The following is a 22604-nucleotide window of genomic DNA, read 5'->3' as shown; positions in this document are numbered from 1 at the left end:
TTTTTTGTGCCTACCATCGCTACATCTACTCACTAACTTATATTATTGGTGAAGATTGTTCTTTATGTCCTAACATGGTTTAATGCTTTTCATTGGTTTCGTTGTAGACTGATGTGACAAAAGTCATGGAACAGCGATAAGCTCATATACAGATGGCGATAGTATCGCTTAAACAAAGTAGTAAAAGACAGTGGACCGACGGAGCTGTCATTTACACACAGGTGATTCATGTGAAAAGGTTGCCGACGTGATTACGGTCGCACGACGGGAATCAAAAGACTTTAAACACGGAATGGCAGTTTCAGGCAGACACCTGGGACGTTCGATTTCGGAAATCGTTAGGGATTTCAACATTCCTAGAACCACAGGGTCAAGTATGTGCCGAGAATACCAAGTTTCAGGCATTACCCTTCACCACGAACAAAGCAGTGGCCGACGGCCTTCATTTAACGACTGTAGAGTTGTCAGTGCTAACAGACAAACAATACCGCTTGAAATAACCGCAGAAATCAATGTTGGGCGTACGAGGAACACATCCGTCAGGACAGTGTGGCGAAATCTGGCGTTAATGGGCTATGGCAGCAGACGGCCGACGCGAGTGCATTTGCTGACAGGACGACATCGCCTGCAGCGCCCTTCCTTGGCTTGCGATCATGTCGATTGGCACTAGCCAACTGGAAAACCGTAGCCTGGTCCGACGAGTTCCGATTTCCGTTGGTAAGAGCTGATGGTCAGGTGACAGGAATTACAATTACGAGCAACTTAAATTGGAAAGGCCACATAGATAATACTGTGGGGAAGGCGAAACAAAGACTGCGCTTTGTTGGCAGAACACTTAGAAGATGCGACAAACCCACTAAAGAGACAGCCTACATTACACTTGTCCATCATCTGCTGGAATGTTTCTGCGCGGTGTGGGATCCTTACCAGGTATGATTGACGGAGGACATCGAAAAAGTGCAAAGAAGGGCAACCCGTTTCGTGCTATCGTGCAATAGGGGCGAGAGTGTAACTGATATTATACGCGAGTTTGGGGTGGCAGTAACTGAGACAAAGGCGGTTTTCTTTGCGGCGAGATCTATTTACGAAATTTCAATCACCAATGTTCTCTTCCGAATGCGAAAATATTTTGTTGACACCCACCTATGTAAGGGGAAATCATCATAATAATAAAATAAGAGATATCAGAGCTCGAACGGAAAGATTTAGTTGTTCCTTTTTCACACGCGCCATTCGAGAGTGGAATGGTAGAGAAGTAGTACGAAAATGGTTCGATGAACCCTCTGCCAGGCACTTAAGTGAAAATTGCAGAGTAACCATGTAGATGTAGATGTAGAATATAGGATAATATCAGCAGCAACAGAAAATGGTATAATAGGAATAGAATTAGTTATGAACAGGAAGGTAGGACAGAGACTGAGTTCCTGTGAATAGTTCAGTGATGGGGTTGTTCTCGTCAGAATCGACAGCAAACCAACATCGTCAACGACAGTTCAGGTATACAAGCCGTCTTCACAAACCGAAGATGGAGAGATAGAGAAAGCATCTGAGGATATTGAACGGGTAATTCAATACGTAAAGCCATAGTTGTTGGCTATTAGTTTGAAGAACTTCTGGACAATTCGAGCGAATTATTTGGTCTCTCAGATTGTCCGACGTGTATTCAAATGGTTCAAATGGCTCTGAGCACTATGGGACTTAAGATCTGAGGTCATCAGTCCCCTAGAAGTTAGAACTACTTAAACCTAACTAACCTAAGGACAGCACACACCTCCATGCCCGAGGCAGGATTCGAACCTGTGACCGTAGCGGTCTCGCGGTTCCAGAGTGAAGCTCCTAGAACCGGTCGGTCACATAGGCCGGCCTCCGGCGTGTATTCCATCGTACTTTTATGTGACATAATCGAGAGGTCAGTTCGTGCACAAAATCGAGCACCGGCTACACTTTCGCAATTGTGGGCGACTTTGAGGCTGCATGGCTCAATATTTCTGCAGGGGAGCCCCCGCCACGTCGAGTTGCGGCAATACGCCGGGGAAAACGAGGTCCGGCACGATATTAGGAGGTATCCCATGCCTTTTGTCACCTCGTTGTATGTCAAATCATTGCTACTTTTCTCCTTACTATATGATTAAGTACTACATCTTCTGTAACTCATGGCTGAACGTACTGGGGTTTCCAACTGCTACCAAAATATCCCTCAAGCGTCAATCTGTAGATAGTTTTGATAATGTTGGAATGAAAACTGTGGTGTCACAGCCAGACAACACACTTGCTAGGTGGTAGCCTTTAAATCGGCCGCGTTTCGGTAGTATACGGCGGACCCGCGTGTCGCCACTATCAGTGATTGCAGACCGAGCGCCGCCACACGGCAGGTCTAGAGAGACTTCCTAGCACTCGCCCCAGTTGTACAGCCGACTTTGCTAGCGATGGTTCACTGCCTTTTACGCTCTCATTTGCCGAGACGATAGTTAGCATAGCCTTCAGCTACGTCATTTGCTACGACCTAGCAAGGCGCCATTATCAGTTACTAATGATACTGTAAATCATGTACCGTCAGGAGCGACGTTCGTCATTAATGGATTAAAGTTAAGTATTCCACCAGCCTGCGTGACCTAACTCGCGTGCCTATCGGCCTCCTCTAATGGGAGGAAATGGAAATTTTGGCGGATATTCAAAAATGGCGGGAAATTCGAATTTATTGGTGGGATATTAAATTTCGTATGTTCACCTTGAGCTTCGGAGACCAACTGACCTTAGAGAGCGCTGTTGGCTTTCGCCCTCTCCCCACTACCCTCTCCCCCACCTCACTCCATACCCTCATATGAAAATTGGTGGGGAAAAGATCCAGTCTGTGCTGGGCTGCTACATAGTACAGGTGAAAGTCTTTATTTTGTACACAGTACAGAATATTGTTTATTTAAACATTTTGAGTTGGACAGGGGTATTTGCCATTGATTGAGCACCTGACAGGAGCTCCGTCCAGTTTCGCCAATAGCTGCCAGATATGGAGTTGATATTTTGACTATTAGTCTGGCAACAGAGGGTTGCTCCAGCCAGTCTACCCAACAGCCCAATATGTGGAGAATGGCAAACAATAATAACAGGACAGCAAGCTATCACTGAAGCACAGCCTCCTGCTAATCTACAAATGAATGTTGGGAGGAATGTAAGGACGGGTAATAATAATATTAAAACAAAAACCCACTGTCCCATTGAACCTGTAACTCAATGCCTCTATACACCGCACTCCAGTGCTAACATCATTTGGAATTTAAACACACTTATACCTCTTTACGAGTCGCAAGTTGCATCCTGATCAACAGAAACTTGGGATATATATTCCATGATGTTTTTTTTACGAATGTAGTGCTCATTATCTTACCTGAACGAGATGTCTCTAGACGAAAAAGAAAGTTGAGCAGTCGCATATAGTCACCTCCAGTCTAGGTCAGCGCCATGTACCAAGTGTATTGTGTACCTGTAGAGCCGGTCCACCGGGACAGCTGTGAGCCGCGACGGCCATAAGCCTCGTCTTCCGGTCACTCGAAATCCTCGTGATCACTCCCGCCCTGACTGCGATACAATGCGGCGCGACTTGGACTACCTGCCGCTCTAACCTTGACACAGACTCTTCAGTTTAAATAATCTGAAACGAAGACGTTGTATTGTCGATACACCTAGAATTCCTCATGCAAAATGTAAATTCCTCCGTTTTATACCAGTTATTTTCGAAGACAAAAGAAATCGGACCATATACACGTTTTCACATCGCTAAAGTATCGTTACTTCTTGTGAAATTCCTGTACGATACTGTGGCATAGGCTATATTTCCTATGAGTATTCCGGCATATGTTTTCTTATCAACTTAATATCAGCTACATCATGCACCACAGGACTAGATTAATAAACTCATTTTTGGCTCAGGACGGAGTGCTATGAGCATGCTTTGCTTCTGTCATAAGACGCCTCCTCACTTTCGAACTCTCTTAAAGAAAACAAGCCTCTCGTCGCATACGAAGTCTCTCAAGGTAACAACACAGGAAGTCGTAAATATCAGGTTTCTACTACGTATCGCTTTCTGAATTCGATAACATAGCTGATTTTATTACGATTATTATCTCTCCCTGAGTTGGTGCGAGAATGAAATTCAGATAAAAGGTCTGTCCACAACGAAAACACGCATGATTACCGCTCTAATTCTTCAGTCTTATCCCGGGGTTCTCTCACTCTCACTTCCACCTGCCTGGCGGCACGTAATCGATATCAAGTTGTTCGGCTGATTAATTAAGATGTTTCACTCTCTTCTCCAGCCCCGTGATGCCTCCCCCACTACGTTGCATGTGAACAGTTACCACTGCGTCACGAACCCCTGCCCTCGCGTAAGGGTTGTACCGTTCCCTGCCAACAACTCACCACTCACTGTGCCGGACAGCTCATAATGATTCGTCCTAACCTTCTCAGAAGGAATGGGAGCTTGAATGTCGCTGGGGTATATACCAAAATACTGAAAATATGCTTCCCCTCATTCCTCCTAAAAACCAAAGTGTTCTGTGTTTTAGAAATATCCTGGAAACGCTGACGCTATATGAGGAACAGGGTTTGAAGCTGTATGCTCTGCGCATTACATCTGGAGCGATTTTTGGAGGTAGATCCACAATACGATACATCTGAGATAGAGTTTGAAGGTGTCTAGAGGTGGATCCATAATGGGTTAATCTGGAATCTGGGATAAGATTCGATGATGGATCAACCAAATGTTACATCCGGAGGTGTGTTCTATGTCCGAAGGTGGATCCACCAGTGGAATATCTGGGTCATGTTTATGGGGGTCATCTGTAATACATGCACAGACACAGCAATACAAAAAATAGAGAAAACGCACTTCAACTGTAGAATATGTGGTTGGAAGTAACTGGATGACTTCGAGCACAGTGCTACACTATACCATCCAACTAATGTGCTGTTATGTCTTATACATAAGAATGGTACTCACGAAGGACTGTCTCCATGCATCGAACAGACATCAAGAATTCAAAATAGCGTGATTGGGTTGCACATCCGCCATCATTGCGGATCTTTAGAGTATAAAAGGATATCTGATAGGCGCAGCGAGATGTCTTGGATGGTTGTTATTACTGCACAATGTAGACCCTGTTGAGGTAGCCGGCCGCTGTGGACGAGCGGTTCTAGGCTCTTCAGTCCGGAACCGCGCTGCTCCTACGGTCGAAGGTTCGAATTCTGCCTCGGGCATGAATGTGTGTGATGTCCTTAGGTTAGTTAGGTTTAAGTAGTTCTAAATCTAGGGGACTGATGACCTCAGATGTTAAGTCCCATTGTACTTAGAGCCATTTCAACCATTTGTTGTTAGTAATATAAATCATATTCAAGATGCTATGCTTTTTAGCAGGATGTATTTAAATATGCTTACACCTGCTGCACAACAGTTTTGCGAAGAGCATTTTGCAATCTGCAGAGCTGTAGCACAGTCGAAAACGTCGTACAAATGGTTGAAGTCGAGAATTCGCAATTGGTAATATACGTACAGAGTCTCTATATTGCATGTGTGTAGAGTTGTCGGGGATGGATGGTTCTAGTTTTGATGCATAACATGCTAACTTTTCATCTACAAATGATGCTACTAGAGAGACGCACTCTGTAGGCAGAGAGAGGGGAGGGAAACTCTTATGGCCCAATATGCTACCTGCAGTCGACACACTGTTAACTAATGATGACTTGTTACAGGGGTAATAAAAATAAATAGTTGAAAGCTACAGTTTGTAGATGTCCTAACAGGGTTGTGGCTATGTATCAGAGTTGAAAGGTATAAACAGAAATAACGAAACACAGCTGGTAAACAATAACAGTATCTAAGTACTTACGAAAAAAAAACATCTGAGCAGCAACAGAAATAAACTCTGTACATATAATAAATCGCTGTTGCAGATTTCTGCACGATGAATTGGAAGTCAAATGAACATGTAGAACTGTTTCCAGACCTTTGAGTTTGCATGAATTGGTACCACCACAAGAGTCTGTACACAAGCTCTCTGATGGGTCAGACAGTACACGGAATTGTTTACAGACTTCGAGTTTCCAATACATCCACCATCTGCACCAATCGTTAAGCTTCACATAGGTATGAGCGACTATTGCTATACTCTTCATGCTCTTCCTCTCAAAATGCATGCATGTGGATCATCAGGGTGAGGGGTGGTCTTCGTATTTTTAGTAGGTTGGTGTATATGAAGCGAAAATATTCACGTATAAAATCAAACAACACATGGGTATGTCAGCTATATGAGCGCATACATATGGAAAAACTGTAGAAAAAATATGAAAAATGACATAAAATCTATGAAATTCGAGGAAAAATTGGTATAATCACGAAAAATTGATGTGAAATACGTATAATTGAGGGAAATACGTAAAATCGCGAAAACCTAGCAAGATTACAGAAATTAACTGAGAAAACATAAAATTAGAGAAAAAGTACCGTAAAATGAGTGTTGACCAAAGTCATTAAAATTGAGTACTGGAGAAGAGTGGATTGATGTTACAAATACACACCTTCACAGTGGAAAGAGGGGCGTTCTAGAGACATGGTGTCAAGGCGAAACGGTCATACTATCCTGTACATGAGCAATATAACCTTACATCGTACCATAGCTTGCACGTTCAAGAGGAAGGTTACCAGGGGTGGTGGTAAACTGCAATAAGACTGTTACATCTTCTCTGGCCACTGATCATGTTGTTTATTTCCTCAAAAGATGTCGCTGTTTCTTCATACGCATTGTCAGCTGCCGGAGATAATTTTGTAGGACTGTTGTGAACAAATGATAATTTCCGACCGTAATCGGCTTGAAATTCGTAAACAGCAGGCGTCATACACTTCCAGAAACATATGTAGTGTTTGTGTTACAAAGAAATGACTTTTTCTTTGGCGTGCAACGTAGTTGTTTTATTGCGTAACAGTTTGCCTCCATAGTTTATCGGAGAGAAACTGCAGGGAGAATGTATGTTATGCGCTGGAAACATATTTCTTAGACTGGAATATTAACAGAATTGGATTTCATACTGCTAATAGGTCGAAAACCGCTCAACTCTAGCTTTATAGCGTGTTTAAGAGCTCTTGGAATGTGTTTATGTTCCACTATCTTTTCTCTCTTTCTGATTCCTTCTTCGTATGGACAACAAACACTTCAGAATTGTTAGCACGATTGCTTTACATAAAATGTCTCAAACTCGTTTTCCAGGTCTCTGACAGAGATTTGTGAGGTACTACAAACCCTGTGTGTGCATCTACTTGACGGTTGTCCTGATTATGGAGTTAGCGCAGCATGCTGGCGATCATTTTATACGACTGATGCGAGCATAGTACAATTTCTGAACCGCAATCGGATGTGATCACTGGGCGCTATACACCTCTGGAAAGCTATATTGTGCATGTATCATAAACAACCTGTTTTCCTTTGGTGTAAAAGGAAGTAGTTTTATCATCTTAAAGTTCGTCACCATAGTGAATGGGACAGTTTGGATGTATGTCAGATGTGGGACAGTTATATCAGCGTTAGAGTATTAAGGGGGTTGCACTCTGCATTACTAATATTTCAGAAACCACGAGGCTTTAACATTATAGTGTGTTTAAGTGCAGAACTGTGTTGTCTCAGGAGTGCATGTTTTTATGTTCTAATGTCATTTCTCTCTTGCCAGTACATTCTCGTACTGACCCCAGCCACTAGAACGATTCTTCAGAATTGATAGCACTGTTAATTTACGTAAAATGCTTCAAACTCCATCCGTCTGGAGCTCCATCATACATAAAACACATATTTCTTCTTAACGGTCTGTCACATCACTGCAACACTCTCATATCTACAGTACACCGATGAGGGGTGCTAACCTCCTCGACATGCATGCATCTCGAGAGATCTTGCGCCCATGGATGGATGCGCGAGTACGATTGGTGCAGAACTGTCTCCGCTAAACAGCAGTTATGGACTCAGCTCGCTCTGTTCCTTAACGACGCGTGGAATGTGACTCTTAGTACCCTCCTACTTCTGGTCAGTAACAAATTAAATATGGGACAATGTTGCAGGGAGGGTTGGTCAAAGACAATGCGGGGAGATCTTTCAATATGCAACTTAACCCTGTGAATGCGAGAACTCTCCGTGACTCCCATCCACGTAGGGAATGATGGCCAATCGTATTCGTAAATTGTGTACTGTGATCGAAATGTAAAAAATACGTAAACAACCTAACTGCATCGGTTGTAGGATGCTGTCTGGTGTACTCTGGTGTTCGAAAATTAACCACGAATGGCCGGCCGGTGTGGCCGAGCGGTTCTAGGCGCTTCAGTCTGGCACCGCGCGACCGCTACGGTCGCAGGTTCGAATCCTGCCTCGAGCATGGATGTGTGTGATGTCCTTAGGTTATTTAGGTTTAAGTAGTTCTAAGTTGTATGGGACTGATGACCTCATATGTTAAGTCCCATAGTGCTCAGAGCCATAATCACGAATTAACGTATTGCCCAGTCCTCTATCTACATTCGTGATGTAGTATATGGCACGCGCAAAGCAGTGGAGGGGTAGTGTAGCGGTGATACAGAAACTGGGAAGCATACTGCCACGTCATTGGCGTTGAAATTACGATAAAACTGGTAAAGTTGCTGAAATTGATCGCAATACCAACTGTGGTGGTTATTACAGTACATCGTGCCACATCGACGGTGTTTTCCCCATCCTATATGCTGTTCATTACTACACAATGGCTGACACCACTTGTCTGAGACGGAGAGAGTCTTGGTGGGAGCAACACCTTTGTAAATTCACTCTTCATAGTAATTGCGCATACAATTGTGGAGTAAATTTATTGGCATGTAAGTCCACGAAGAGGCTTGTGTAAGAAGGTAGTGTGTCATCCTTACATAATATTAATGGATATGGATGCTCGCACTATGTAGCAGTGTTACCAATGTATTTAATAGTAATGACAACGACATATAAATGTGTCAGTTCATTGTAGGTTGACATGGCATAATAGCCATAACATCTACACTTGATAAATGCCTAACGCCGAAACTGCAGTCGTGAGATAAAGAAAGTGTTACAGTCACTGGCGTAAATGTGGAGTGTTTTGTAAAGTTCTGCATGACTATGAATCCCAGATATAAAAAGTTAATTAAGGCACACTTGTGTAATACAATTCTGGCCTAAAATTCAGCCCCTCAGATCAGAAAAAAACACTGCAATTCAAGACGTTAGAAATTACGTATACTACTGGGAACGTGAAATACACGTTTTCACAGAATGACACCCTATAACATGTGTTACGAACCCTCCCAAGAACGCCACATGCAGTGACGAGTTAGTGGACGGCCGCCCAAGAACGGAAACAAAGCATGAGTCGAGAGTAATTAACGAATAAGAAATCAAGTGACAGATTAGGTGCGTTTTGACGAGGAAAACAATACCGCGTCTCTATCTATTACTTTCATATCAGTTTTATTTCGAAGTGTCTAAAGATTCAACCGCAAACTAAATCAGCTAAATAATTACACAAACGAAAGAAACCTTGTAATAATAATCCCCCACATACAGGGAAATCGAAATCTGTGAACAAATCTCGGCTGCCGTCATTTTGAGAGGAATTAATACATTATTTAAAGTGGCGGTGGTCGTTAAAAAGATTGAAGTTGAAACGTAGCGTCCTCTTTGTCTTGAGGAGCGCACGAACACAGAACATCCTGCCGTTCCAAAGGCCGAGGCTGCGCCAGATTAGGAAACTTCTGGGTCAAGAAGCAAGCGGCCAGGTCTGTGGCCCAACAGAACTAACGTATTGTAAGCAATTTCCTTTGTTGAAGGACTGCATCGCTTCAGGATTCTACCAATAAACCACAATATAGAGTTTGCCTTACCCGTTACTCGTGTAATCTGATCATTCCATTTTAGATCATTTCGAATAGTTACACCCAGATACTTGACAGATGTTACCGCTTCCAAAGACTGGGCATTTATTTTGTGCTCGTACACTAATGGGGATTTTCGCCTTGTTCTACGCAGTAGTTTACACTTGCTAATATTGGGAGATAACTGCCAGTCATTACAACACGCATTTATTTTCTGCAAACCCTAATTGATTTGTTCACAACTTACGTGTGATACTATTTTCATGTAGACAACAGCATCATCGGCAAACAGTCTAATGCCGCTGTCAATACCATCAACCAGATCGTTTAAATGATCGTAAAAAGCAGCGGACCTATTACGCTGCCCTGGGGCACACCTGTAGTTACTCTTGTTTCTGTGGTCACCCCGTTCAGGACGACATACTGCTCCCTGTCTGTTGGAAAACTTCCTATTCAACCGCATATGTCATCGGATAGACCGTAAGCGCGCACTTTTTGGAGCAAGCGACAGTGTGAACTAAGTCGAACGCCTTTCGAAAGTCGAGAAATATGGCATCATCCTGGGAGCCGGTATCTAGAGCCTGTTGTATCTCATGCACAAAGAAGGCCAGCTGTGTCTCACAAGACCGCTGTTTCCTAAAGTTGTGCTGGTTTCTGTAGATGAGCTTCTCAGAGTCAAGAAAGGACATTATGTCTGAACACAAAATATGTTCCATGGTTCTTCAACAAATCAATGTCAGTGAAATTGGCTGGTAATTACGTGCATCCGATTTTCTACCCTTTTTATAGATTGCTATGACCTGGGCCTTCTTCCAGTCCCGTGGAACTTTCCGCTGCTCCAGTGATCTCTGATAGATGATGGATAAGAATGGAACTATAGTCAACATATACCCTTACAGGGATACCGACTGGGCCAGATGCCTTCCTGGCGTCTAAAGATCTTTAGTATTTTACAATCCCAGATACACTAACCACTATGTCAGCCATCCTTGCGTTTGTTAGATAATTGAAAGGGGAAATGGTGCTGCAGTCCTCTACCGTAAACGAGTTTTTTAGAGCTAGGTTTAGAATTTCGGCCTTCTGTTTATCATTATCAGTTACATTACCCTTACTGTCAGCAAGCGAAATATCCTCAGTTAAATTTGTGTAGCTATATGTGAATGCTATCTCTACATGCCATTCAGTGAACATGTCTATGTCAGTGGAGGCTGCCCGCAAGGGTACAATAATCTGTGCTAATTTCAAAATATATTCCTTTGTTGTGCTTTTTAAATCTTTAACTTCTGTAGCGATTTCTACCACTTTCCTGCAGTAAACATTCAAATCAGTGGCTCCATGGAAATGGGGACGTAGTCCATGCCTTCCCCCAGTCTGATACTTGGTAGAATAATAACATGAGATCCCGATAGCTAGTCAATATTTTCCCGCCCTCTAACTGCAGCAAGCTCTTTTCATTCAGCCCGACTGGGATACGAAAACTGTATCCTAGTTTTCGACTTTGTTGCATGTATTACATAACTGACTGGGAAAAAATGCATCTATGACTCGAATTCGACCTTTCAGCTTCAGTACTGTGGATAGAACTGCCAGTACATCTCGAGGACGGTTCCATATTTCATAGAAGCTAACCTTAAAATAATATGCTGGAGTATGGTAATTGTTCAGTAGAATGAAATCTTACTCTGTAAAGCAGGGCAGTTCCGCAAGTCGTTGTGTTTGAAACCGAGTTCCAGGTTGGAAACCGAAGCTATAACTACAGCTTCTTGGTGGATGCTCTTTCTAGGCACTGGTTGGATGCAAGGCCTCAACGCCAAGGTCAACCGGACGCCATCGCTGTTTGCTTGGCAGGCAGCCGTTCTCACTCACAGAGGAGGAGGAAGAGGAGGCGTAAGAGGAGAAGGAAATTCGCATGTACTGTTTTTAAAAATGAAACAGTTATTTGTGTCCGTCACTAAAACCGTTTTTAATGACGTTCAGTTGGATGAGCTCTCATATTCTGTTAAAGGTAGTGATGTTTATTTGTGTTCAAATGGCTCTGAGAACTACGGGACTTAACATCTGATGTCATCAGTCCCCTAGACCTCACAACTACTTAAACCTAAGTAAGCTAAGGACATCATACACATCAATGCCCGAGGCAGGATTCGAACCTGCGACTGTAGCATTCACGTGGTTCCAGATTGAAGCGCCTAGAACAGGTCGGCCACTCCGTGTGTACTTCCGCTGAAATCAGCCATTGGTCTGCATTTGAAATATTCCAGTAACTAAGCTTTACACATCACCAGTGCTGTAGAACTTGAAGATAGGGATGCAACATCTAGAAACACTTCGTGGATTGTATTAAACTGTGTGTCACTTAGATACCCGCTCTATTTGATTTTATATCACAAACAATCATAGTTTTTTGAACAACACTTTAAAATAGACAGAAATTGATTTTGCAAAGTCTAAGAAGACGTCAAAAAACGTTGCTGGACTAGGATCTGAACACTGCCTGTACATGAAACACGCCCAGAATCTACACTGATAAGCCAAAACATTACGATCACTGTACACCGAGATGTAGGGTGTCACCTCGTGACTTTGCGGGCATGTGACGCGGTAAGGAAAGTATGTGAGAGGAGCAGACACAGACGGGGATCACCCTATGGGCTGCAAATGAGGAAATCCATTGAGATAAACGACTATGAGAAAGGCAGGTTTTTATTACGCAGAGCCTATGAACGAGTACCTCGAAAACGGCGAAGGTGATCAAATATTCGCGTGCTACTTTCGTGAGCATCTATGGAAAGAGGCAGGACAGTGAAACTACCACAAGGCGCTAGATGGTTGGACGTCCACGATTCCTTACAGAACGTGGGTTTCGAAGGCTTTTCTTAATCTACATAGACATTCCGGAAGCCCTCCGTGCGTGGCGGAGGGTACCCTGTACCACTACTAGTCATTTTCTTTCCTGTTCCACTTGCAAATAGAGCGAGGGAAAAGCGACTTTCTGTATGCCTCCGTATGAGCCCTAACTTCTCGTAAATTATCTTCGTGGTCCTTACGCGCAGGGTATGTTGGTGGCAGTAGAATCGTTTTGCAATGAGATTCAAATGCCGGCTCTCTAAATTGTCTCAATGGTGTACCTCGAACGGAACGTCGCCTTCCCTCTAGGAATTTCCATTTGAGTTCCCGAAGCATCTCCTTAATACTTACGTGTTGTCCGATCCAGCCGGTAACAACTCTAGAAGCCCACCTCTGAATCACTTCGATGTCTTCCTTCAATCCGACCTGGTATGGATTCCAAACACTCGAGCGGTACTCAAGAGCAGGTCGCAACAGCGTCCTACGAGCCCTCGCCTTTGCAGGTGAACCATTCTTTACTAAAATTCTCCCAGTAAACATAAGTCGATCATTCGCCTTCCCTACCACAGTTCTCACACGCTGGTTCCATTTCATATCGCTTCAATATGTCAAAAATCCGCCTCAGGTGCGAAATGATACTGGTCTTTACCCAGGTTTCAGATAAAGTAATCTAGCCTTCTTCAGAAGCATAAAATAAACTAATACATGCTAGAATACGGCACGGTAAAACATAAAAACCTAGAGTACCGTCGTACCATGTCAAGCTACGTTACTTAGCTGAGGAACAGCCCCGGCTCCACTTTGTGGAAAGCGGTCGGTTAGCCACGGATGCTACGTTGGTGAGTTCTTAATACTTATTTACTTCGTAAATTTTGATTCACTAAGGCTCTCGCTCTCGTCCCATAGGTTGGGGTTTGAGAGAGAGGAATGAAAGTGAGTCAAAATATGTAAAACTCTAATTCCTTACCCTCAAACTCTAACCTATGAGGAGAGAGGGAGAGTTTTAGTTTTAGCGAATCAAAATTTACGAAGTAAATAAGTATTTTTTATTTATCCGTAACCATTTTCCACGCAGAAATGAGGACACGGATTTTCTTGAAATATAGCGCCAGGTACCAAGGATCAAAACAAATGTTTAAGACAAAATGTGCGTAGTTATTTATGTAGAATCTGAATCCGAAATAAAAAATGGGGGTTCCCATTTGAAATTTTAATGTTGCCTCCCGCCCTACCCCCAGGGGCTTGGGTGGAGGGCTAATTTTAGGATCAGCAGATGTCCCCATCGAAAATAATTAACTTTTGATTCTGCACATTTTTTCGTGTGAAGCTTCTTTTTCGAGTTATTCTGGTTTGTCAACTTAAATTTTTCACCCTCTGCACTATCTGCTGCTAGGTACTATACTAAAATTAGTTTCTTTTTAATTTCAAATTGCAACCCAAGAAATATCAATAATTTTATGTGAATCTATTAGCATTCAAGGAGTAAATAACTACTTGATATTAGAGACTGTCGTTTTCATAATTTAGAATGAGGCTCAAGACACTATAGTCGGTATTTCCCGCGTATGAAAAAATGGAGGTAAATTAAGTAATAAAAGTAATGTGTGTTAAACAGAAAAATTTGTTCCAGAAGAACTTCACTCTGCAAAGGTGTGTGCGCGAATTTGAAAAGTACTGCCAAATAAAGAATGTAGGAGTCTTACTTTGATAGCTCAGTCGGTGGAGAACATGCCTGTAGAAGCCAAAGGTCCCAGGTTCGAGTCTCGATCCGGCACTAAGTTTCATAATTTTTGGGTGTTCAAAACATATTACAATGAGATGTGAATCAGAATACGACAAAACAGGAAGGTATAGTAAAGAAATGTATTGTTAATATATTCTTACTATTGTTGTTACTATCATTGTTGTTGTCGGTTTCGTGTCATTTATATGCCACGCTCAAACACAAAAATTATACACTGAAGAGCCAACGAAACTGATACACCTGCCTAATATCACGTAGGGCCTCCGCGAACACGTAGAAGTGACGCAACACGATGTGGCATGGACTCAACTAATGTCTGAAGTAGTGCTGGAGGGAATTGACACAATGAATCCTGCAGGATTCGTAAATCCGTAAGAGCACGAGGGGGGTGGAGATATCTTCTGAACAGCAAGTTGCAAGGCATCCCAGATATGCCCAATAATGTTCGTGTCTGGGGGAGTTTGGTGGCCAGCGAAAGTATTTACGCTCAGAAGAGTGGAGCTACTCTGTAGCAATTCTGGACTTCTGGGGTGTCGCATTGTCCTGCTGGATTTTTCTAAGTTCGTTGGAATGCACAATGGACATGAATGGGTGCAGGTGATCAGAGAGGATGCTTGCGTAAGTGTCACCTGTTGGAGTTGTATCTAGCGGTATCAGGGAATCTACATCACTCCAACTGCACACGCCCCACACCATTAAAGAACCTCCTCCAGCTTGAACGATATCCTGTTGACATGCACGGTCCTTGGACTCATGAGGTTGCCTTCATAAGCGTACACGTCCGTCTGCTCGATATAATTTGAAACGAGACTCCACCGACCAGGCAATACGTTTCCATTCATCATAAATTCAATATTGGTGTTAACGGACCCAAGCTAGACGTAAAGCTTCCTCTCATGCAATTATGAAGAGTATACGAATGGAACTTTGGCTCCGAAAGTCCATGTCGATGATGTTTCGTTGAATGATTCGCACGCTTGTTGATGGCCTACCATTGAAGTCTGCAGCAATTTGCGGAAGGGTTGCACTTATTTCACGATGAACGATTCTCTCCAGTCGTCGTTGGTCCCGTTCTTGCAGGACCTTCTTCCGGCTGCAGCTATGTCGTATATTTGATGTTTTACCGGACCCCTGATATTCACGGCGCACTCGTGAAATGATCGCGCTGGAAAACCCCACTTCATCGCTACCTCGGAGATGCTGTGTCCCATCGCTCGTGCGCCGATTATGACCGCACGTTCAAACTCACTTAAATCTTGATAATCCGCCATTGTAGCAGCAGTAACGGATCTAACAACTGCGCCAGACACTTGTTGTCTCATATACGTGTTGCCGACCGCAGCACCGTTTTCTGCCAGTTTACATATCTCTCTATTTAAATCGCGTGTCTATACCAGTTTATTTTGGGCTTCAGTGCATTATCACTTTTATGGCCAATACTTTGCAACAAGGAGCACTTTCTGCGTGGCTTGAAGCTGTTCGACTTCGGTACCAGAAGAAGGACAAGAGTACTGGAGCATGCTTGGGGGTTTGGACTTCGCTGCTCTCGCAGGTGCTGCTGTTGGAGTTAATGTAGTTAGGTTGGCTTTGGACCTGCACACTCCTGGCCTATTATATGTCGACATGATATAGTTGTCACTGCAAGCAGATAGTAAGCCTTCAGTAGAAGTGATTTTCCTGGGATGTTGGGGATCTAGGCATTGCACAATTGCACTTCTCGAATTTATGGCGATGCAGTTAGTTCCTATAGTTCTTCTTATATCGCGGTCTCTGAACCAGAGGTAGTTGCCCGTACTCTTCAAATCGATGCAGCTTGGTAATCGGATATGTAGACCTAAAATTCAAAGTTCATCAACTTTGGCTGGTTAGGACCAACCTGACAACTAACTTAAACGACCGTTCTTAAGATTTGGGTGATGACTTTTTCCCATTCGCAATTTCCGACTCGCTTCAGTCTCAATGGACAGGAAACATATTTTCCGAAATTATTTCACTTGAAATCAGATACTAATTTCTTTCCCAGCAGGTAGTTACCATCCTTGAGGTAAAGACATCTCCCACGGCATAACGAGATGATTCATATCTTTACCAGTTAGGAATATTTTGCAACTTAGGTTGACGTAATTGCCAAGAGTACGAATTACTGCTATAGATATTCACGCAGTGAGGACTTAAGCAAAATCATGGAGATGTTAGATGTTTTTTGAATGTTTAGTGAAAATGGCAGGGCTTATGTAAACAGAGTTTTGTTGCGTACTGCATCATAAAACTTTACATGCTAAAAGAAGCATTTCATAGTTTACAAGCACGCTAAAAAAGGACATATTTGGGCATTTTGTTATCCACATGTATAGAGGGAAACACAAGCGACGGGGTAGGTACACAGATTTCTTTTTACTGAAAAGAGTTATGCTCTTAACTTGTCAAGCTTAAATTCAAATTCTGATCTGTCAATCTAGTATATTAGAGCCATCACAATACTGTCTGCTATATATTTCACACATAAGAGGAAATGCCATGCTGTCAATATTAGATATTACTTTAACGGAAGTTTCATTGGTCTCAGTACTAATGCCATATCTTGTTTCTACGTTCACGTAGTGAAGAGATAGACAAATTGTGGAGAAGGGACAAAAGAAAGCAGAGCAGAGAACTGACGTTTGTTATCCATATAAGAAAAGACCGACTGCGGGCAAATGTTACGCTGTTAATTCAGGGTGAATGTGTCTCCAGTCACACCTAAACATCTTTATTTCCTTTCAGTAGTTTGAATACCATGTCCTCATTTTTAAAGAGGATTTATAATTTTGCTGCATGATGTACATTGCAAAAAAAAAAAAAAAAAAAAAACCTTTCTAGACGTTTCCAGTCCACTCAAGACTTAATGCTGCGACAGTGCATATGGAGTACATGAAATGATTATATTTACAGATTAATAGCACAAGCAGTTCTGAACTATCAGGTATCGATCGACGCTGAAACACCCATATTAGTACGAGGTGTAGCCTTCGCGAACGGCAGTGCAGGCGCCGACTCTGACATGTAGTCGACCGTACAGATGACGAATACTGTGCTGTGGTACTTTGTGATAATCCTGCTTTATCGTTTGCGTAGTTCTCTAAAGAGCTGTTAGTCGACGAGTCGCTCGAGTCACTTCTCGTCCGTCACATCTTACACGTGTTCGACTGGAGTCAAGTTCGGAGATAGTGCTGGATAGGGAAGTTAAGTTGCTGCACATCTTGCAGAACACGATGAGTTTCACGGGCAGTGTGTGTGTGTGCGAACATTACCCTGTTGCAACATCGCATTACTTTCCTGTTGCAAGAATGGAAAAGAACGGGTCTAACAATATGCACCGAGCGCTGTTTAGCGTCCCCTGCAGAAACACCAAAGGTGAACGAGAGTTGAAGCTTATCGCACCCCAGACCATAAGGTCTGAGTTAGGGCCACTGTGTCTTGGACGAATGCACTCTACGAGACAGCGCTCAACAGGCCTACGCCGTATGCGGAAATAACCATCACTTGCGTGCAGGCAGAATCTTCTTTTATCGCTGAAGATTTCTTCCGAAATGTCTTCACAAAAGAAGACGAAGTAAATATTCCAGAATTCGAATCGAGAACAGCTGCCAACATGAGTAACGTAGAAGTAAATATCCTCGGAGTAGTGAACCAACTTAAACCACTTAAGAAAAGCAAGTCTTCTGTTCCAGACTGTATACCAATTAGGTTCCTTTCGCAATATGCTGATGCATTAGCTCCATACTTAACAATCATATACAGCCGTTCCTTCGACGAAAGATCCGCACCCAAAGACTGGAAAGCTGCACAGGTCACACCAATATTCAAGAAAGGTAGTACGAGTAATCCACTAAATTACAGGCCCATATCGTTAACGTCCATATGCAGCAGAATTTTAGAACATATATTGTGTTCGAACATTATGAATTACCTCGAAGAAAACGGTCTATTGACACACAGTCAACATGGATTTAGAAAACATCGTTCCTGTGAAACACAACTATCTCTTTGTTCAAAAAAAGTGTTGAGTGCTATTGACAAGGGATTTCAGATCGATTCCGTATTCCTGGATTTCCGGAAGCCTTTTGACAATGTACCACACAAGCGGCTCGTAGTGGAATTGCGTGCTTATAGAATATCGTCTCAGTTATGTGACTGGATTTATGATTTCCTGTCAGAGAGGTCACAGTTCGTAATAATTGACGGAAAGTCATCGAGTAAAACAAAAGTGATTTCTGGCGTTCCCCAAGGTAGGGTTATAGGCCCTTTGATCTTCCTTATCTATATTAATGATTTTTGAGACAATCTGAGCAGCAGTCTTCGGTTGTCTGCAGATGACGCTTGTGTTTATCGACTAATAAAGTCATCAGAAGATCAGAACAAACTGCAAAACGATTTAGAAAAGATATCTGAATGGTGCGAAAAGTGGCAGTTGACCCTAAATAAGGAAAGGTGTGAGGTCATCCATATGACGAACTCGTTAAACTTCGGTTACACGATAAATCAGTCTGATCTAAAAGCCGCTCGTGGTCTCGCGGTAGCGTTCTCGCTTCCCGAGCACGGGGTCAGGGATTTTTCCTGCGTCGAGATGACTGGGTGTTGTTGTGTCGTCTTCATCATCATCATTCATCCCCATTACGGTCGGAGGAAGGCAATGGCAAACCACCTCCACTAGGACCTTGCCTAGTAAGGCGGGTTTCCCGCGTCACTCCCCTACGCTCTGTAAATAAGTATGGGACTCATCACCATCATCAATCTAAAAGCCGTAAATTCAACTAAATACCTAGGAATTACAGTAAGGAACAACTTAAACTGGAAGTAACACATAGAAAATATTGTGGGGAAGGCTAACCAAAGACTGCGTTTTATTGGCAGGACACTTAGAAAATGAAACAGATCTGCTAAGAAGTCTGCCTACACTACGCTCGTCCGTCCTCTTTTAGAATACTGCTGCGCAGTGTGGGATCCTTCCCAGATAGGACTGACGGAGTACATCGAAATAGTTCAAAGAAGGGCAGCACGTTTTGTATTATCTCGAGATATGGGAGAGAGAGTGTCACAGAAATGATACAGGATTTGGGCTGGACATCATTAAAAGAAAGGCGTTTTTCATTGTGACGGAATATTCTCACGAAATGCCAATCACCAACTTTCTCCTCCGAATGCGAAAATATTTTATAGACACCGACCTACATAGGGAGGAACAATCACCGAGATAAAATAAGGGAAATCAGAGCTCGTATAGAAAGATACAGGTGTTCATTCTTTCCGCGCTCTATACGAGATTGGAATAATAGAGAATTGTGAAAGTGGTTCCATAAACCCTCTGCCAGGCACTTATATGTGATGTGCAGAGTGTCCATGTAGACGTAGATGTGGACCACGCCGCGCCATTCCATCTTCCAAGTGATCCTCTGTCGGCACTAATCGAGCTGTGCACGTCGATGCTGTAGCGTGAGTGGAAGACGGGCTAGAGATGTGCTTGCCCGTGGTCCAACTGCTAATAACCGGTTGGCAACAGTTCGTGTTGACACGTCTACGCTCACAAGCCCTCTTATCCGTTGTGTGGTAGCTGTACCATCTGCCACTCCAGCCCTTACAGAACGATGATCCTTGTTGCCGTCTGTGCTGCGTGGACGCTATCTGAACCTCGTATACGGGTGTGAGAATGTTCACGTCACCACTGACACCAGCATCGTTGCACAACTGATGCGGCACGTCCAACCTGTGTGGCAATTCTGCGAAAGGACCGCCCCTCCACTCGGAAGGTCACAATTTGGCCCTATTTCAAACTCACTCTGTTGGCTGTAGGAAGCACAAGTGCGTCTTCGTTATTTGGTTACTTGCTTGATTCACACGTTTGTACCAAAGAAAGCCTTCTGGTTGCGAGCATTCTCTATTAAAGGGTAGGAACAATGGCGCTCCGGTAACTATACCACTACGCTATCTGTTGGCGGACGCCATTGCAAACATTATCAGTTGTCTACTATCACATGCCGTCATCAGATAAAAATCGATGTCGTCTTTCCAGGTGCACTAACATTTTTTCCAGCAGCGTATATGTTCACGTCGCAACAATAACTTAGTCTAAATCCGAAAGTAGGGTCGGCAGAAGTAAAATACAATACTTTGCACTGAAAGCACGTTTATCGTGGTCACCAACGTACAGAGAGAACAGAACTGCCTCCTGGACGGAGAGTGCTGCTATTTATACAAATATAGAATATTCCAGTATATGTAAACATTAAAAACATAAGAAAATCTGGAGAAACGTCTGGAAATGATAAATACTAAGTAATAAATGTGGCCGGTGAGGCCCACAACAGGCCAACCAGAAAGGCTAGAGGATAGTCCACATTGCGTTCATCACATAACGGGGCATCGCTCTCTCTGGTTAGGAAACAGCGACCCACTGTTTCCGACGTTCTCAATGGAGCCGACTACAGCCTCTTATATCTAAGTGTTGTCAGTTGTTTCTATAGGGCACGGCTGCAGGCTTCTCGCGTCCAGGTCGTGTTGTCATGCCCTCTTCATTATGGTGAGAATCGAAGTTGGCCTCTCCCGTCGAAGCTTCACGAACATCGAGTTCAGTTTCCTTGAACGAGGAGCGCCTGAAGTCGATCTGCGTCTCAGGATTGTAGTAGGTCTTCTTACGGAGGACATGGACGACATCTCTGAGCTCTTCAATTATTGATAAATGGACATAATCCTCGACTTCGTAAGTGGCTTTCGACAAACTACGAAGGATGCGATACAGCCCGACGTAGTGTTTTTGTAACTTTTCTGACACACTCAATTTTCGCACAGACATAAAAATCTATAACACGTATACTGGCTGTATCTCACTGGCCGGTGCTTGGAGCTATAATGCTCTCGGTACTTGCCGCGGACGTCCAGGGACCGTATGCGAGACAGCTGCCTTGTTTCTTCGGTCCTCGTTAGGATGTGTTTCACGTTGTCATGCAAAGTGTCATCCGGTTGAGATGGAAACAATGTATTCATTAGCGTTTCACCTGGCGACCATGGAACATAAAAAAAGGCATGAAGCCTGTAGTGTCTTGCTTCGCTGCACTATATGCGAATCTACATCTACATCTACATGTACATCCATACTCCGCAAGCCACCTGACGGTGTGTGGCGGAGGGTACCGTGAGTACCTCTGTCGGTTCTCCCTTCTATTACAGTCTCGTATTGTTCGTGGAAAGAATAATTGTCAGTATGCTTCTGTGTGGGCTCTAATCTCTCTGATTTTATCCTCATGGTCTCTTGGCGAGATATACGTAGGAGGGAGCAATATACTGCTTGACTCTTCGGTGAAGGTATGTTCTCGAAACTTTAACAAAAGCCTGTACCGAGCTACTGAGCGTCTCTCCTGTAGAGTCTTCCACTGGACCTTATCTATCATCTCCCTAACGCTTTCGCGATTACTAAATGATCCTGTAACGAAGCGCGCTGCTCTTCGTTGGATCTTCTCTATCTCTTCTATCAACTCTATCTGGTACAGATCCCACACCGCTGAGCAGTATTCAAGCAGTGGGTGTCAAGCGTACTGTAACCTACTTCCTTTGTTTTCGGATTGCATTTCCTTAGGATTCTTCCAATGAATCTCAGTCTGGCATCTGTTTTACCGACGATCAACTTTATATGATCATTCCATTTTAAATGGTTCAAATGGCTCTGAGCACTATGCGACTTAACATCTGTGGTCATCAGTCGCCTAGAACTTAGAACTAATTAAACCTAACTAACCTAAGGACATCACACACATCCATGCCCGAGGCAGGATTCGAACCTGCGACCGTAGCAGCCGCGCGGTTCCAGACTGAGCGCCTAGAACCGCGAGACCCATTTTAAATCACTCCTAATGCGTACTCCCGGATAATTTATGGAATTAACTGCTTCCAGTTGCTGACCTGCTATATTGTAGCTAAATGATAAGGGCTCTATCTTTCTATGTATTCGCAGCACATTACACTTGTCTACTTTGAGATTCAAATGCCATTCCCTGCACCATGCGTCAATTCGCTGCAGATCCTCCTGCGTTTCAGTACAATTTTCCGTTGTTACAACCTCTCGATATACCACAGCAT

The sequence above is a fragment of the Schistocerca gregaria genome, chromosome 1 (genome assembly GCF_023897955.1).
Source record: "Schistocerca gregaria isolate iqSchGreg1 chromosome 1, iqSchGreg1.2, whole genome shotgun sequence".
In the NCBI taxonomy this organism is placed as follows: domain Eukaryota; kingdom Metazoa; phylum Arthropoda; class Insecta; order Orthoptera; family Acrididae; genus Schistocerca; species Schistocerca gregaria.
Note: the sequence above shows the minus strand (reverse complement) of the source record.